The sequence below is a fragment of the Ochlerotatus camptorhynchus genome, unplaced genomic scaffold (genome assembly GCF_037179485.1).
Source record: "Ochlerotatus camptorhynchus isolate MF236.1 unplaced genomic scaffold, CSIRO-AGI_Acam_v1.1 ptg000095l, whole genome shotgun sequence".
NCBI classification, from domain to species: Eukaryota; Metazoa; Arthropoda; class Insecta; order Diptera; family Culicidae; genus Ochlerotatus; species Ochlerotatus camptorhynchus.
Window position 1 is genome coordinate 1,003,740 of NW_027040585.1, and position 7,315 is coordinate 1,011,054.

Below are 7,315 nucleotides of genomic sequence, written 5' to 3' on the forward strand. Positions count from 1 at the left end.
AGTCGGTAGGGATTTTCCTGCACTTAGCTGGACGCTGATGCAGCAAACCGATGTATTCTTTGGACCAGCGCTTCCACAAGTCGTTCATGGCTCGCTGTGTCGCCTGGAAGTGGGATCTGGCTCCGGAAGCCAGAAAGCTGGTTCACCCAGCAGGAAATGTGCAGGAGTGAGCACAGAGAGGTCTTCAGGATGATTGGAAAGTGGAGTTAAGGGTCGTGAATTCATGATGCTATCCGCCTCAGCAACGGCTGTGCGAAGATCGTCAAAGTGGTAAGGTGATCCTGGCGAGATGGTGCTTGAAGCTCTTCACCTTCCCAAAGCCCACCACAATCTGGTTCTCTCGGAGGTATGAACTGGAACTCGATGCCTCTTTCCAGGCATTCGGTAGCCCATTCGTTGAATTTCAGCTGCTGGACGAGTTGCAGTAGGATCTCCTTTATTTCGCGTAACGCGCCGACGAACGAGTTGCTGTAGTCGCAGTGTATAACGCGAACGCGATCGACGTGACTCACAAAGCGCCTTAACGAATTGACGCACGCAGCAGCTGGCATCCCGGCGACGATGTCCAGCACAACGGCTTTTACGGCAAAGCACACGTACATTGTGACCCAGACTTTGACCGAAGCGCCCCTTCCCGCGAGTTGACGAACGAGAAACGGCCCGCAGTAATCCAGCCCCGAGTGTTCCAAACTTTAGATGGTGTAATGCGCGCAGCAGGTAATGGCGGACGACAACAGAAACATGTCACACAACGATGGACTGTTCTTCGAGCGAGGTCTCTTCCACGGATCGGCCAGAAACGCTGCTTGATGGTCGCGAGCGATTGTGTTGGTCCGGCGTGCAGAGTTTGATGATGAATTGATCTGGCAATCAACCGTGAGAGATGATGATCGGCAGGTAACAGGATCGGAAAGCGATTGTCGAAGGTGACAGGTGACTGCGCAAGGCGGCCGTTCAAACGAAGAAGCCGTGCGTCGTCGATCAACACGTCAATGCCCTTGAGCGGAGTGGTTCTGTAAATATTGCAGTTCCTGATGGAAGGCTGCTCCTTGTGCAACTCGAATGTGAAATTTAAAGGCATTGTTGTCCTCGATCGCACAGTGGTCTAAAAGTGCCAAAACGTGCGTTTTTTTAGTTTATGCGAAAACGGCCATATAGTGTCTTCGGAGAAGTATGTGCACTTAAAAAGCCCCTTCTTCTGAGCTTAGCCATTTTATGCGGGCGTTGAAAAATTTACTATTTTTGTTTTTCGAGGTAGCAAAATGGTGTCTTGAGCAAAGTTTTAGACAATATTAAAACAAACATTTTTGCTGTCGACCCTCTATCTCTTATATTTACAGAGATGTGTCATTTTTTTGGTAAGAGCCTTCAGAGAATCAATTTTTGCAAATAACTTTTCAGGAAGTAATTTTTTTGACATTTGTATGTTCTACACAAATGTTTGTTTTTTTTTTAATACGCCATTTTGTCTGAGGAAGCAAGTCCCTATCTTCAATATTTCTTGAGATTTTCATGGTCAATAGCTCGAAGTCGGGCAAAATTGGGCAAACCAAGTTGATTACATTTGAAAGTATACTTAAGATGCTGCGCAATGCATACCAAATCATTAGTCTTCTTTAGTATTCTCTGCTGATCTGCTTATTACCAAACCATAGTAAACCGTGTACAGATAATCGTTTTCTAGCATTTATACATAGAGGATCCTTCATACGTCACTTACTATTGGTGTTGAAGGAAAAAAAATCGAATTCGGTTAAATCGAAGAAGGCGTTGAAAAAAAAAGTAGGCGTTGCTCGTGTGGTAAAAGTTATGATACCAAAGAAACTGTAGTGAGCGGTTGACATGACAAGAAAGTGATTCGTAGTGTCTATTGTAGTGATTGGCTGACTGAATAAAAAGTGGTTCTTGTGGCAGGTGAGTCGCTAGTAGTGACCGATTGATTGAACGAACAGTGGTCCTTGTTCTTCCCGGAATGTGATTCTCGGTGTTTGTTGTAGTAACCGGTTAACTGAACGGATATTGGTCCTTGTTCCTTCCACTATTTGAGTCCCGGTGTCTGTAGCAATGTGTCATTGGCTTTCGAACGTGATCGGTTGAATATAATTACGATAATGAGCTCTGAAATATTTTTTTTTGGTTTCTTCAGCTAAGTGCAATTTGTTTTGATCGCGGTTTGAAACTTTCAAATGTTTTATTTTAAATATTTATAAACTATTGACAAACATGAGTTGTTTAATATTTGGAGGAGAAACGCAGGGAACCAAAATAAAAATTGGGTTGCGTAGCTTCTAGTTCCATCTACCGATGCATGAACCGATGGTGAAAGTAAGCGACAATTCTGAAAGTGACGAGGAAATGTGTAACGATAAATATTTTTTTTTCTTTGATATTATATGAAACGGTTGATGCAATATAACTTTATTCAGATATAGGTACTGCCCCTAATCTTATAGTCGACGTAACCACCAACAGCATCACTGGTGGGAAAACGCGTTTTTGTTGTATGCAGCCGAAAAGCAATATTTTGTAACAATTTCATTCAAATAATCTGTCCATTTGGTAAAGATTAACGGTCAGAAGTGGGCCGCTGGGCTTTTATGATTTATTGCTTAATTATTTCATATCAAAAACGCATACGCCAGGTTATGCGAACAAACATACGTTCTGCTGAAGGTTTATTCGCATAGCTTGGCGTAAAAACCAGGTTACTGTGTTTGAAGTAGTATCAACATTCACGGTCACGTTGACAGATTTTCTCCAAAGCTCGTTAGATTCAGTGATAGTGAAAAGGAATTCAATTTGGAAGAATTCAAATGTCCGGAAGAGGTGCCCTGGATTTACTGCTGACCTATGGTAGTTCCGACTCGGAAGATGAGATTGATCCGGATCTGCCGACTGCGATTACAGACGATATACAACCACAGCCAGCCGTAGCAGCCGCACCGAGGCGCCACCAACAAAGCGAACCTCGGAAAAAAACAGAGCGCCGGGAAAAAAGGTTATCTGACCGGAGGCCCATTTTGAAAGATTGTGGATGCAGAACAGTGTGTTGCGGCAAAATTGAACGTGACAGAAGATCTGACATCAATTCATGGTTCTGGGGATTGTCGGGAACGAAACAAAAGTCGTTCGTTTTGCAGTTCAGCAAGCGTAGCCCTGTAAAACGACGGCGTGGCCAGGTGAATCCTACTACCCAGAACTTTCGGAGACAATTTTCCTACGATTACCAACTTGAAGACGAAAGAGGAGTACCACATGATGTATGCTGCGCATTCTTCCTGAATACGTTGGGCTACGATATCAAAAGCAGGTTCGTATTTTCTTAATAACAATAAATATCTAATTAAGGTAATCTTTAATCATGCTAACTTTAGCAACATGATCTATCGATACCACGACCAAGCGCATAAGGATGGAGCACCAGCAGAGAAACGTGGAAGATACACCCGGCCTAGAACTCTTAAAGATACCGTCAAACAAGACATTTTCCGTTACTCACCGACAAACTCGCATTATCGCCGAGAGCACGCACCGCACGCGCTTTATCTGCCGTCTGACCTTTCGGCCCAGAAAATGTACGGTCTATTTAACGAGCGCCAGTTGGATGAAAAGGAAGAAAGTTGCAGTTATGGGTTTTATTGCAAAATGTTGAAGGCATTGAACATAAAATTCACACAGCTTGGACACGAAGAATGTGAACGGTGCCATGCCCATCACATCCACGAAAATCAAACTGGACACTACTAAAACAGACAACAACGAGCTAGAAGAAGGATCTTATACAAACCGGACCGCATGCGAGATGTGTTTGAATTGGAAGGATCATATCGCACGGGCAATTTCGGGGCGGGAGGAGTACGACAGCGATCGGTCGAACGTGACGATGAACGGATCGGTTTTCTCGGTCGATCTTCAAAAGGTAACTTATAAATATGGATTTACGAGTCCAATTTCTTACTCATCATATTAATGCAGGTGGTTCAGCTTCCAAGAATGGAATCCTTTAAGGAGGTCATTTTTTGCAAAAGGATCGTTGCTTACAATGAAACGTTTGCTCCACTGGGTCCCGTTTATGCTTTTTTGTGGAACGATGTGATTGCAGGACGAAAAGCTTATCACATTGCCAAAGTTTTTTACAAATTTTTCTCTTCTTTTGGGTCCAAGTTCGTTATCACTTTGTGGCTTGATAACTGCTCGGCGCAAAATAAGAACTGGAATTTGCTGGCCTTGCTTATCAACTCTCCGGCCATTGAAACCCATCAAATTAATTTGAAGTATCTGGAGCCCGGGCATACTTATATGTCAGCGGATTCATTTCATGCATCGATTGAGCGCACGATGAGGCGTGTCCCTCGAGGAGAAGCTTACAGTTTCCCTGATTTCATTGACTGCGTGGAAAAATCTGGAAGTGACATTAAGCCACAAGTTTTTGTGATGGAACCGGAGGATTTCTTTGAATGTTTATTCCATTTTAAACAGTCTGTACTAACTAAGCTCAAAGACCCACCAAAGATGGCAAACATCAAACATGTCATCTTTACCAGAGGTTCTTTTGACATACAATATTCCTATAACTACAACGACGAAATGAAAACACTACAGATACTGACGAAAAAACAGCTGAAGGAGGTTTCCAAACCGTCATTCAATTTGGTTGATCAGCTTCAACGCCAAACAGAAGCAAGTGGAATCCAAAAATCTCAGAAGGATATTATTATTAAAAAGCTTTTGCCCTTGATGCCGGAGGAGAAACGTGACTATTGGATAAATTTGCCAGAGACTGAATCAGGTGAAGATGTTTAGAATGGCGGTGTTGATTTAATCGATGTAAACTTGGACTTAAATATATCATATGTTGAACTGAATATAACGTTGTTGTGATTTCATAAATATGAAGAAAAATTTTCAAAGAAAATAATTTGCAAATCGTTCAATACTTCAGAACAGGTCAATACAAAAATTATCATATTTGAAGAGTGAAAGCGCCTCGAACGCTATAAGAAAAGGTTCAGTACGTTAAACGGCTTGATGGCGTGTTTGACGAACCACGTGTGTATGCTGAATATTGAGAATGCAAAAGCGTGTAAAAGCAGCTTGAATGATATGGGTTCAATATTGGAGGCGAACCAGCCCAAGGCTGAAAGCCTCCTTAATAAAGTTAAATAATAATAATAATATGGGTTCAAGTGTACATGTGACAAATAGCAGGATTTTTATATTTGAAATATTGCAACCTGTATGGAGGGACGTCATTTTTGCATTGAAACGGCACTTACGCCAAATCGTTTTCTCAATATTACTCACATGTTTCTGAACAAAAAAAAATGAGTTTGCATGTGGAGTTTGTGTATTATATGGTTAAGAATGCGTAGAAACAAAAAAGTGGATTTTGGTCATTGTGGCTCTTACGTCAACTATGTAAACATGGGCAGGGTAGTAATCATTTGAGGTAGTAATGTTGTTTTTTATGTTCATAAAAAAATAACAACAGTAGCACAATTATACGGGAAGTCGTGACCCTATAGTAATAATCCAGTAATAAGCAGATTGGTAGAGATTACTAAAGAAGGCTTATGATTGGGTATGAATTGAGCTGCATTTTAAGTATACTTTTAAATGTAATCAACCTGGTTTGAGCAATTTTGCCCAACTTCGAGCTATTGACCTTGGAAATAGTGCTAATTTTGGATCAAAACCTTGAATATCTCAAGAAATATTGAAGATAGGGACTTGCTTCCCCAGACAAAACGTTACACTCGCTGCTGATAATGAAAAGCACAACGAAAACAGTGAAGACTTCTGCAGTACGATCATGAGAAAAAGCGAAACGACAGAAGAAAATGAAAACAATGCCTACGCATTCCAAGTTCGACTTGGCAGGCACGAGTGTGTGAGTTACAAACAAAGCAGGCAACATTAAACGGAAGCTGTTGGGCTCACTCACCGACACACTCACATAAGCAAGCAAAGCAGCAACTGCTTCAAAACGAGCACAGATGAGTGTCGTGATTGTCAGGAATGACCAGATCGGTGATGGATCACAACAGAAGACGACATTCACCAGTTGCTTATTACTTCTTTCGTCAACTTGATGGATGGTCATGGAGAGAGCTTCGACGAGCACATTGATAGGAATGTACAAAGCGTTACTACCATCAGCTGTGTGATGATCGTGATTGTGATAGGTCGCAACTCTGCCCATACCACCAAAGTGCATCATCGCTGATGTCCTCGGGTTGTACTCCGCGAGAAATTCGATCGGAAGGATTTTACAGCGTTGGAACGTGACGCCATTGGGGAGCCTTCTGAGGTTTTGAGTACCTCTGCTAATCGATTGGAGTGGTTTTATGAATGCTGTCTGCCAACGGACTTCCCAGAACAGCAGCACAGAGCTCCAAACGTGGCGTGGAATGGCCGCTTATTGGAGCGACCCGGGATTTCGCTATGAGAAGATTGCTTGTTTGCGTGGCGATCAGCCCTTGGGATACTACGTAGATGCATGCTCCGTATCCTTTCGAAGAAGCGTCGACAAAGCAGTGCAGCTTGTACGAAGATCTCGAAAGGACAGCCACCAAGATTGAAGAGTCTCTGGAAGTTCATCGTCCCAATTCAGTGCTCCTGCCTTAGCCGCTGAACGAACATCTACACGCTGGCGACTACTGGACGGATGAGACCCAAAGGGTCGAAAAGCTGCGACATCTCCGACAGGACAACGCGTTTGGTAACTCGTTGTAGTTGTGGAAGATCAGGTGATGAGGAGCGATCAAGTTCTAGTGACGATTGATTCTCCTTGAGTTCGTCTGGAAAGTGTTCCAGGAAACTAGGATGATTCGCGCTCCACCTGCGCAGATTAAAACCCCCTCTCTCTAGTAGGTCGTCCAGTTGGATGCTTGTGTCGACTAGTGTTTCGATACTTATTATTATTATTTATTAACGACACTTTACCATCATCGTGGCATTCGTGTCGGGTAAAAAGATATTACATAACAAATTTCTCATGGCAATTAATAAGATTAGATTTCATTATATAGGTTGCTATCTTTGAAAAATTGTAGAACTGCTGCCTCTTTCCGTGAGTTGTACGCCAATATTTCAGCTAATGATCCATTGATCCCGCAAGCGATTCGTGTTTGAGCATATTCCCTGCAGTCGACTAATATATGCTGTATTGATAGTTGCACTCCGCAACATCTGCATATTGGTGGAGGGTTCTTGTTCAGCAAATGCGAGTGGGTGAGTCGAGTGTGTCCTATTCGAGTCCGTGTTAAGATGCGTTGTTCGGAAGCACATTTGCGATCCGGATACTTCCCTGATG